This window comes from Phyllostomus discolor, chromosome 4 (genome assembly GCF_004126475.2).
Source record: "Phyllostomus discolor isolate MPI-MPIP mPhyDis1 chromosome 4, mPhyDis1.pri.v3, whole genome shotgun sequence".
Taxonomy (NCBI): Eukaryota; Metazoa; Chordata; class Mammalia; order Chiroptera; family Phyllostomidae; genus Phyllostomus; species Phyllostomus discolor.
The window spans coordinates 177,223,032-177,234,202 of NC_040906.2; the positions used below are offsets into that span (position 1 = coordinate 177,223,032).

Here is an 11,171-nt window from a genome sequence, read left to right on the forward strand (position 1 = left end):
GGTTAGCAGTCGCATCTCGTCCCACTGGGCAACACGGTAGGTAATGCAAGGCTTTATGTAAGGCCGTGTTTTTGATTATAGAGATTTTATTAATTTGTTCTATTTGGTTCTAAATATAGGAGGATATTTTGGCACAACATTTTTTTTCTTTGCTGAGTTTGGGTTCCAATATGGCGCTGACAGTGTACCACTCAAAGTCCTTGGAGGTTCACTTCTGGAGCTGAAGGAGGTAGGGGTTTAGTCTAAGGCATCCTCCCTACAGGTTAGGCTGTTGGCCATTTTGGACTCTTCTATCTTGCATGTTAGGAAGAGTAAGTGTCTTTTTAAAAAATGCATCCTTGTTCATGTCTGTCCGTCTAGCATCTGTCTCTGTATTCATTCACCTGTCTATCTATTCCATTTTAGCTAGTCTACACACTTTGCGTATTTTTAACTTTACCTTTGAGAGTTCAACATTCATTATGCCAGTCCTCAGACAACTATTTCCACCACTGGAAATCCATTTTTGAAATTGTGTGCTAATTAGCAAAGAGTGACATTTTCATGTTTAGAACTCATATTATACTGGCCACTCTCGAGCCTTGCATTAGTTAGTTGATCACTTGAGCACATGGAAATTTGAGGACAGCAATGGACATCCCATTTCAGATGGGATATTTTAGAGTAAGCCACAGACTCTGTAGGACTGAGTTTTAGTCAATATGTTTTTAGACCTAAACCTGGGTGATGAATTTCTGCTTAGCTGCTAGGCTAATTTAAGTATATGCCATATAGTAAATGGGGTTTTGCTTGACTTAGGCTGACATATTATTTTATCTCTACTATTTGGTTGTTTGAAATGCTAAAACATCAGAATTATGAAAAAACATAATTTTCCACAGGCAGTTCTATTTGGGCTCATTTTACCGACATATGTATACATTTATTTATGAGGTCTACATCTCCCAGAGTGTTATAAACATTCTCCTCCCTATTTTTGCCTACTTATTTTCTTGGAGTTTTAGTCTAATTTTTAATAGAAAGAGATAGATTAATGGAGGTTGATGGAAACCAGTAATCAGGTTTTTGCACTCTGTCTGGAGAAAGGTATATGCCTTGATTTCTGGCTGGGAAATGCCTTGGCCTTCTGTCAGTGAAAGACAGTGAGGTTAGGACAAAAGTTTCTCTTCTTTCAAGCCAACAGATTTGCATTGCTTGATTGTGCATCATGCAGAGATCAGTAATTGTTCTTCACATCCGATTATCAGTTCAGATTCTTTCCAGATTCTGACCATAGGGTGCCTCGCCCTCCTGGTCTAGGACTTACACATTTTATTCTTTCATCAAGTATTTATGGAATTTATTCTTTCATCAGATATTTATGGAATTTCACCTACATGCTCCATACTCTTCTACACACTTCCCCTATGGGGAAATATCTTTATGGGGCTTAAATTATTGTTGTACCTTTTGATCTCATTCTGTGAGTTCATAGAGTGGCAGTGTGATGAACTGCTAGACAGATGTCGTTTAACACTAAGTTCAACCTGAAACAGTTTCGGCATGTCTATGGAACCTCAGTGTTAAGGGTCATTATTAATTCAATCTATTCTAATACCCATACATTACCCATTAGGGGAATTAAAATTGTTAAATGAAACCATAGAGTATGTACATGGATTTCTTATGTGGACTTTCACAATAATAATTCCTTTAGTATTTTAATATTTGTAAAACATTTTAGCCTATCTACCACATTAGTCATGGGCAGAGTTGACTCAGAAAGATTAAATAACTTGCTTAAGGGATATTCACTTTATCTAATTAAGTGAAGAAGCTGTAACTCAAACCCAAGCCTCTGACTTCGAGTTCAGTAATATTTCCATTACACTAGTCAAGTCTGCAGTTCTCAGCACTTTCCAAATCAATGTATAATTCATCAGGTTCACAGGGCAGCATATAATAAACTCTTCTACCAAAGCAATTTTAGTTACAAGTTTCACAATTGAGTTAGACACTGAATTTTTCCAAGATTGCCTGTCAGTATTTAAAAACATTGTGTTTATTTAGAAAACACAACAGCCTCTTTACCTCTTTGTTCTGTCAGAATCTGCCTGTTCTGAGAGCTCAGAATCAACACTCAGCTGACACTGCATGCCTCCTTATGAGGAGACTCACAAGGGCTTACAAATTTTATTCTTTCATCAAGTATTTATGAATTTGTTCTTTCACTATACACCTGTGGAATGCCACCCACATGCCGGGTGCTCTTTCACACACTGCGGAAACAGTTATTGATGGGATGAAAACAACACAAGCAACACTAAGGCTGTGTGATGTTGTCTTGACCTGCTTCTATTATCAATAAATTAAAACTTCTGTTTTCTATTTTTTTCCTGGCCAAGACACAATTTAAGAAGCATAGAAAAAACATTTATCCTTTTTTTCTATTACTTTAGAATAAGTAAAATGTAACTTTTCGAGTATAAAGTTTTCAATTTTGATTTTTACATATTAAATCCATTATCATTTTCAGTATATTGCTAGAAAGGTTTCTATTATCTTAGTTTTAACAACCCATTATATATTTAATGAGGTTCGTCGATTTAACATGGCCTATTGAGCATCCATTTTATGCACCATACAAGCTTAGTTTCTACGTACCTAAGTTTATGGGACAGTTTTCAAGCTTCTGCTCTGGTTCTGGGCCCCAAGAGCATCTGATATTAAAAGGAGATCGATCTGTTGGACATCCATCCACTGTTCCTTTTGACTACAAGGGTAAAAATCCTACAATGGCATGAAAAAAATAAGAATTGGATTGAGAAAAAAACATGCCAATATATCCTATAAAGCATGACGCTGTAGAACTTTCTTAGGAAGCAATATATAATAACACTGCTTCATGCACGTGTACTCATGCCAACATTAAGGATTCTCATGAGAGGAAAAGGTTTTTACTCAAAATGAAAGCGGAAAATATTTCTGTATGTCTTAAGAAATCAATTAAAGTGCATGTTTGATCAAATCACACAGGTATCTATCTCTCCATACATCTAAACACATAAAAGTGAGAAATGACAAAATTGAAATCTCTCTTAGTTTCTAGTTATGTAGTTTTTTCAAAAGATACTGAAATGATTTTTCAACCATCATGTAATAATTATTTGAAGCAAGTATCATCAATGGATGCCAAAAGTTGTGTGACAGTTTGATAAGGAACAGCATATTACATTATCTCAAAGTATCTCCCCAGAGATAACACATTAATTACAAAAATTAAAACAGTAACTTCATGGTAGAGAAACCTGACAGATATCACCTTCCCCAAGTTTTTATAATTAACATCACTAGGAAACACCTGAGCTTCCTATTATGATGCACTAATGATATACTTACTATTCCTGCCTGAAATATGTAAAATAAACATACACTTAAGGAAATATCAGACACTTTGAGGAGTGTTCTACAAAAACGAATGGCCAAGAATCTTCAAAAAGGTTAATATCATGAAAGAAAAAGAAAGAGTAAGGAGTTACTTTAGATTAAAGGAGACTAAAGAGAGCTGACAAGTAAATGTGATTCAAAGTCCTGGATGGGGAAGAAACTTCTGTGGAGGATGTTAAGATGGTTGATGAATGTTGAACACAAGCTGTATATTGTTTAGGATTGCATTAGCTAAAGCCTCCTAAATTTAGCAATGGTGTGTGGTTATGTGAGAAAATGCCTTTGTTCTTGGAATGCACATGAAGTGTTCAGGTGTAAAGGACATGGTGTCTGCAACTGTCACATAGTTCAAGAAAAAAAAAGCACATACACACACATATCTATACATATACAAACACATGCATGTGAAATAAAATGTTAAAACATAACATGTGAAAACGTTAATTCGAGAAAACTTCCAGTCTGAAAACCCAAACCAAATAAAACAAAAGTGAAAGTAATTGAAACAATGGTTGTATTTCTTACAGCATGTGGCTCTGGCAACTCTTATGCTCTAAAATGCCTTTCTTACTTAAGTGTCATTAAACTATGTCTTAATTGTTTTAGATACCTTATGAGATTTTACATAGAATGCAACTTAATTATGTTTTCTTGAACTTCCTCTCTCTCTCTTGCTGTTCTCACCGTTTCGGCAGGCTGTTTTGTTGCTCTGTAACAAGGAACCATCCGACGTCCCACAGCAGCAGCCCTGGTACCTTAATGTAACCTCCATTCTCACTCTGCATGTTAAGCATTGCTGGTGATGAAGCTGCCTGAACCATGGTAACCCCTTGTAACTCAGTCAGCAATAGAAAGTAGATGGGTCATTCTTTCTAGTGGCATGTTGTGAGGTAATTGGCTTTCATGTGGAGGTGATGGGGATTAGATGCTGTAAGCACAGGGTAGAATATATTTGTTCTCTCCAAAGACCAAGTTCAAGATCTTTATGAATCATTCTTACTTTCCCACAGCCATTTTCAGTTTCTTTTGGAGCCTTTAAAATGCATACTCTTTCTCAGCATGGTTTCTTTCCATCCGAACATCTCTTTAAGGCATTCTCATCCTTCTATTTAAGTGGTCCTGAAGAAAACTTTTCTTTCTTTCACACATTAATTCAGCACCGAGTAGCTGGAAGCTATGTGACTGTAAGCCACATTTTCCTGGGGAAAGGCCACCACTTCTCTCATGCTTTCCTTGAAGCCTTAGGCAGAGGGAAACACAAAGCTTTCTTTCGTGTGTGTGTGTGTGTGTGGTTGCTATCACTTAACATATGCAAACTCAATTGAATACACACATTGATATTTTCAAAAATGTGAAAGTTTTTACTGATCAAAACTTGGTAGGTTATAATAAAATAACTTATCCAGCACTATTGTAAAGATATTTTCATAATATCAGTGACAGGAGGGTTTTATCATTTCCCGGGGCTTCTTGCTGCTGTTCTGTCATCATCGCTGCACGAACAACAGTAATTTAGCAACAGGAGATTTTTGTCAACCGGCTTTGTAATGCAGGTTTTCAAGGCAGACTTAATCAGTTCCACTGCATCTCTTTTACTATCAAAGTTTTGCAAACATGTTTTCCTTTGATTGTATTTCTCTTTGAAGCATTTTGAATTTATAATTAGTGGTTTAGAGGAGGGGTTTGAAAATCTGGCTTTTGTCGCAAATAAAGAAGCTCTTTGGTGTGAGAGTGATTGCGGAAAAGATCTTTGTAGTTTATAATAAGAGGTTGGGGCCTGCCCTGACTGGTGTAGTTCAGTGGGTTGGACGTTATCCCATAAACCAAAAGGTGGCTAGTTCGATTCCCAGTCAGGGCACATGCTTGGTTTGTGGTCCAGGTTTCCTGGTCCAGGACATGTGAGAGACAACTGGTTAATGTTTCTCTTTCTCACATCGATGTTTTTCTCTCTCACTTCCCCTCTCTCTAAAAATAAACAAAATCTTCAAAAAAAGTTGGGGCCTTGCCCCAAACCCAAGAAATGGTTTGATTTTTTTGCATGTTTAGCATTACTTTTGCTTGTTTGTCTGCCTATAAATGGAGGATTACATGAAATTCCTCATAATTACTATTATCATTAGAAATGTGGGATCACAACAACTTGAGCGCTCCAAGGTATCTAACTATAGTTACTAGCCTGGATAACACTGACTAGGGTTTTCCAGGTGTACTCTTTCTAAAATTTATCTGTGGAGGGAAGCACCTGTGATAAAAGCATCAGGCCACTTTTTCTTCTACTGCCCCATTCATAACCACCTTGTTTTCACTTTACAAAGAAATACATTCTTCTCATCCATCCAGGACATTTCTATGGTTCTTGAGCCTACTGTGTAAAAATTTCCATGGGACAAAATAAAGGAACACTTAAACATATTTCAGCCCTGTCTGGCGTGGCTCAGTTGGTTGGGCATCATTCCACAAAGAGAAGGTTCGCTTGTTGGATTCCCGGTCAGGTCACATGCCTAGGATGCTGGTTTGGTCCCTGGTAGGAGCGCATAAGGGAGGCAACTGATTGATGTTTCTCTCTCACATCAATGTTCCTTTCCCTCTCTTTTTCCTTCCTTTCCTCCCTATGTAAAAACAAACAATGAAACAAAAAACAATGTTGAGAAAGTGATACCATTAATGACTGCGTAACGAATTCTTTTGTAAGTCAAGTGCTTTCTAATTCTCTGCTTTCAGTATAGTGATTGATTATTAAGAATAATAGAGATAGATTATTAAAATTAACAGAGCTCCAAGCAGCTGCTTTGAATTCCACTGGACCAAGAATTTTCCCTCAGCTCCTTGGTGGGGGTTTTGCCTCATGCATTCAGTTTTCCCAGAAAGTCACCCCTGTTGGATGTATGGTTCTGAAGTAGCCAGACACTGCATGCATTGCAAATGATATGGTCTCACCTCCCTGATTGGGTTCCTCAGTAGCAATAACTTTCAGATTGAGGACTGACAAATTTGTTGCCTTACTCCCTTCTGAGGTGTGTGAATGAGGAGAAGGCAGATTGAGAGGGCTGGGGACTGGAACCTGATTTTGCAGCCTGATATTCTGAGGAGATAGGCAGATCAGTCACTGTGGGGAACTGGAGGGTGTGTGACAAGGCTGAGCAGCCTTAGGCAGGGCACAGCGCTGAGAGTGCATCACCAAGGGAGTACAGCCCACTTAGCACAGAGCTCAGGGAGGATAATTGGCACCATCTCTTGAGAGAGCTGGGTGATGAATGTCCTCTAAAACATCGGTGCTCATTGACGCAGCAGTTAAATGAATAACATAATCAATAATTTAACCATTTACTTAATTTTTATATATCTAGTTTATTTCTGATGCTTCATCATTATTAAATAATGCTATGAGGGATATTCTTACATATTAATCTTCGAGTGTATTTTTGATTATTTTATAGTGCAACTTCTAGAAATGGAATCACGAAATCAAATGATATAAAAATGTTAAGGCTGTTTATACCAATTTCTCTCCACATAAGACTTTATATTCCAATTTACACCCTCACTAGCAAAGCGGAGAGTTTACACTTCACCAAGTAATAATTGTCCTTTTTAAAGGCTTTCACCATCAATGACAGTGCTATCTCATGCATTTATTTGAATGAATCACGTTCTGTATTTAGTAGTAACTTTAAAAAATTAACAAGCAAGATTACTTTGGGTTAAATTGGAGCATGTTTCGCAAATGTCTCTCCATCTCAATGTCATACACACATTACAAGACTGTTTGCACCTGGTGGTCATATTAGATACGTAGTTGAAGGATTATAGACTGTAAACCATGAGCCATGCTCTTTCTCCACCCTCTTTTTCTCATGCGCAGAAAGTGTCTAAATTCTTTGTTAAATATCCGGTCCGATGGCAGCACTGCAGGCACAGCTATGGAATAGAGTTGATTCACTACATAGATTCCAGCTTCTACTCCTGATCATAGCCTTTCCTCTCGCTTTCGTCTCTCAGGGCACATCTCTCCTAAGCTCCCAGGGCCCTTCTTTTTGCCTTTGTAACTCATTTCCTGAGCCCATTTCTTGCACGACTCACTTCTTTTGCCTCTGTGACACTTTAACTAAGCTTTCTCTTACGGTTTGGGTCTTGTTTCTGAATTCTTTCTTAGCCAGAACTCAAGTACAGAGGTTGCTGAACCAAGGTCCTACATCTGGTGCCATTTTACCATCTGGTATCATTTTACATGATAGCATTATTATGATTATTATTTTTCTAGGTGTTTTAACAATGACCGCATGCTTTTAAAACAATTTACCTGGTTTCAATTAGAATATAATCAATTTTTGAAATTACTGTTATACTTCACAGGATTCAAGTTCTAGTCCACATTACTTAAAGCTGTACTCTGGTATGTTCTTACCTTGCTTGCCCTAGAAGTCCTCTTTGTTGACATTCTAACCCAAATATGCATTCTGCCTTAGGTTGTATGATAGCTTCCAAATGAAAATGTGACACATATGAAGATAATGTGCTTATATTTAGAAAGGTTAATGTGTTGAAATGTCCCAATCCAGAGGTCAAAAGATAATTTGACTCTTCAAATCCAGCTCTCAGAAACGCCCTGGAATCAGGTCAGCACCACTGGGTTCCATCCCGGTGGAGGTGCATGCATTGGGATGCTGGGATCCGATGCTCTCCCACATTTGGATCACAGAGTGTTATGGACCTGAATGGTCATGTCTCCTTAAAATTCCTATGTTGGAATCCTAATTCACAATGTGATCACATTAATAGATGAGGTCTATGAGAGATAATTAGGTCATGAAGGTGAAAACCCTCACAAACACACATAGTTAACTCCTTTTTTCTAACCCCTTCCTATTAAACACTCTTTCTATGGTTTCCTTTCCTAGGTAGCTCAAATTGTATGCGCCTTAGCTGATACAACAGTTCAATCTGCATAATGCTCATATTTATTTTTGCAAATTAATCGACATTTATTTTATTTTTAGAAACCTATTTATTTTTCATTAACTTTATTTCCATTCTGGAGTTTGTAAAAGAACAGCTTAAGACCACTCAGTGGTTGTTCCTACCCACTCAGTGGCCTGTGCAGTGGGGGGCTGCAGACCTATCTTCAGCAGCAGCTGAGGTCTTCAGTAGGAAGCTGCAGAATAGGTACAGCGGACACCTGTGCCTTCAGACCAGTCCGTGACCTCAGACTGGGCAGCAGTGAACTTGGGAGCCAGAACAGACCATGAACCTTGAAATTCTTACTTAGTCACGGTCTTTTCAGCAGTGGTCTGCTCTTCCTTCTCAATCTCTTCAGAATCTCCGTAGAAGTAGAGATCAGGCAGGATCTCCCATGGGTGTTCATGAGAGATAGTGCCACCATGTGTAGCACTTCTGGGGGCCAGCATGCACCACATCAGGCCCACTGAGTAGCATCCCTGTGGTTGCAAGGGTTGACAAGGCCACAAAGCGCAGGGGAGAGTCTGTGTGACACAGAACATGGTGGTCAGGTTGACATTAAGATGCCTCTGTGAGAGGCTGGTGGTCAGCCCTGGGATCAGTAACCATAGAAGTCTAGGCTCCCAGAAGACTGCCTGGATCTGGTTAGTGAGGGTTCCAGGAGTCAGGTGCTGGCGATGGGGGTGACTGCAGTGGCAGCCACAAGCTTCAGTACAGCTCCCTGCAGGAGGTGACACTGACAGCAGCGGGGTTTTCAATGGCACAAGCTGCAGGCAGAAGCTCCTCCCAGGTTTCTGTTCAGATTTATGGTTCAGATGCTGCCACTTTTCCTTTTGCACCTGTTCCACTTGATTTGGAAGTCAAGGTTGGTGTCACCTTGACTTCCAAAGTGGGTTCCTGCTGGGAGGAATTTGAGGCCATCTCCCTGCTTCATTTGGCAGGACATCAAGGGCTCAGGACATTGTGAAAGTTTTCCTTTAAGTTGTGTGGGAACTGAGAACAAAGCCATATGGACCTCTCTTGTGGGTAACGTGGAAGTGCTAACATTTATTTTTAATTACGGTTAAAAAAATAGGTGTTGTATTCCTTGAAAGGGCTGAGAAAATAAATCTTAAAAATATTTTACATAAAGGTTACATAGCAGAGAGGCCAAAGCTCAGCCCCTGGATCTGGACTGCTGGGATTCAAATCTCATCTCTAATGACAATTAGTTGGATGGCCTTGGCAAGTTTCTGGGCCTCAGTCTCAACATCGGTAAGATATGGTGATGAATAGAATTATATCACAAAACAAGTTATGTATTAAATGAGTTAATTCTCATTAAGTGCTTACAATGGTTATGAAGCACAGCAGTACGCACTATGTCACTGTAAATTAGCATTATGGAATAAATGGGACAAATTATGCATACATGTGAGCTAATCTCTTAGTGTTCTTTCTCATTTCATGTCTAACCGTGTATATCTCACATTCAACTTTTTTCACATTCAGGTTTTAGTAGGCTTGATGTTTTGAAGATTTTGTTTAGCTCAAGTAGAAGGAAGTTGACATATGCATGTTATCCATCTGGAATTAAGCAAGTTTCCATAACCAGATCTTAGCAAATGTCTCTATGAACTTATCATAAAGATGTAATTTGGATTGTTGAAGTCTTTCAGAAGAGAAAGATGATGGCAAAGAGGTGAATACAGACCAGCAATATGTGTGCTATTTGGTGAGTGTTAAAGCATAGAGTGATGCCCAGGTGGGAACAGGCAGACAAAGGAGTAGATAACATGGTAGACAAGAGATCCTGCTGTGATCCCTGAGAACTGCTTCAGGTCTCAGGGCCAGTTTTAAGTCAGAGCTGGTACATTTCTGTCACATCCCATTTCTGAGATCACCAGTAATATGATTGTAAATAACAATCTTGGCCCAGAAAGAACAGATTTATTATACTTAAACTCTATTTTAGATATTATTTGATGATCTTTGGTCAGTGTTATAATTTTTTAAGTGTTTCCAACAAAAACCATTTGCACCTTCAAGAAATGACTCTCTTGCATACATTAAAAAGCAAATGACAAGCAAAGTATATGCAATTCACAAAATTTCTGCCTGTGAATAATAGTGGTGTTCACTGGAAGCCTACGAGGTAACAAATATCAGTTCTGGGTGTTAACACATAACACTGCATTTCCCTTCCTAGTCTTTTCTGCCATCTTCTTATTATTTGTTGATTCTATAACCTGGCACTTGCTTCTCATCTCCTGACATTAAACATGCACTTTTTCTGAGTGTGGACTTCAGAGGGTGCTCTGTCCATCGTTCACACAAAGCCATAGCTTTTGTACGGACTACAGAGTGGGTGTGAATGTTGGAAGCCTCTCTCAGCAGCCTCAGGGGCTCCTTTTCTTTTCATGCTTTAGGGGCGCTTTGTCAGCTTTTGAATCCCGCCTCTTTGGCTGCCTTTGTGGCAACAGCTTGTGCTCAGATGTGATTTAGTTGTAAGCTGATTGCCGCTCCTTGTGTGAAGAGAGCATGACCAGTTTGCAGGCAGCCAGTTGGTGCGCCCCCAGCCCGTTACATCAGCATCGCATGATGGGAAGCCAGGCAATGCCAGACAGTCTCCCTTTTTGCCTGTATTTTTTTTTTTTTTTTTGCCTTTCAAGGCAAAAAAAAAAAAAAAAAAAAAAAAAAAGCAAGCCTGGGAAAATAGCAAGAGAGGCCTGTTTATCCTTGAGAATTGCTGAATGCTACTCTCCATAACAAATATTTTTTTTAAAAAAATGAGTTCTAAAAAGGAGAGT

At 38.8% G+C, this 11,171-nt stretch overlaps 1 protein-coding gene and 1 pseudogene across 1 annotated transcript in view; one reads left to right on the forward strand and one right to left on the reverse strand.

The window, feature by feature from the left end:
* The window catches only part of SMPDL3A (sphingomyelin phosphodiesterase acid like 3A), a 34,359-nt gene extending 27,575 nt beyond the window's left edge, over positions 1-6,784 (forward strand). The window contains exon 9 of the mRNA XM_036024642.1: positions 6,774-6,784. The gene's annotated coding sequence lies outside the window, so the exon portion shown is untranslated. The remainder of the gene's footprint in view (positions 1-6,773) is intronic.
* Positions 6,785-8,453: 1,669 nt separating this feature from the next.
* Positions 8,454-10,444, reverse strand: LOC114495681 (annotated as a pseudogene).
* Positions 10,445-11,171: the final 727 nt, after the last annotated feature.